We start from the raw sequence: 650 nt of genomic DNA on the forward strand, positions 1-650 counted from the left end.
CCTTCCTTCCGAGGAGTGACTGGTGGGTTTGAACCGCCAGCCTTCTGGTTAGCAGTCAAGTGCTTTAGCCACTATGCTACCAGAGCTCATAAACTCAAAGTAGGTAAATCCAAAGAGATCCACACCAAGATGTATTATAGTCAAACTCTAAAACTAAAGACAAATCATTCTGAAAGCAAATAGTCACATGCAAAGGATTGCCAATAAGATTAAATGCCAATTGAGAGTTCCAGCAAGATGGCGGACTAGGCAGAAAGACGCACAAACACTCTTCAACAAAGAAAAGGGAAACCAATTAACACAGTCAAAGAAGGTAATCTTGGGCCCCTGAGCCTTGAAGGGAAGGTTATAGAAGTGGACTAAATTCCAACTAGCAGAAGAATTTTTGCGTGAAAATACCAAAAGAGGAGACAAAAGGAGCTGTGGTCTGGCAGCGATCCTGACGGCACAGACAACTTGGAGATTCCCGAGTGCTGGTAGGACCTAATAATTAACCTAAAAATCACCCTGCTAGCCAGGAACTGCACGGAGGACTGTGCACGGTGGCTGGGGAACAAACGGAGAGGGTGAAGAGAAAGGTGGGCTGAACTGTGGACTTTTGCTGGTCCGGAGGGCGCCGCCATTTTGAAGGTTTAAAAAGTGGCTTGACT

Source organism: Orycteropus afer, unplaced genomic scaffold (assembly GCF_000298275.1).
Source record: "Orycteropus afer afer isolate SDZICR_OR568_19922 unplaced genomic scaffold, OryAfe1.0 scaffold01103, whole genome shotgun sequence".
Lineage (NCBI taxonomy): Eukaryota > Metazoa > Chordata > Mammalia > Tubulidentata > Orycteropodidae > Orycteropus > Orycteropus afer.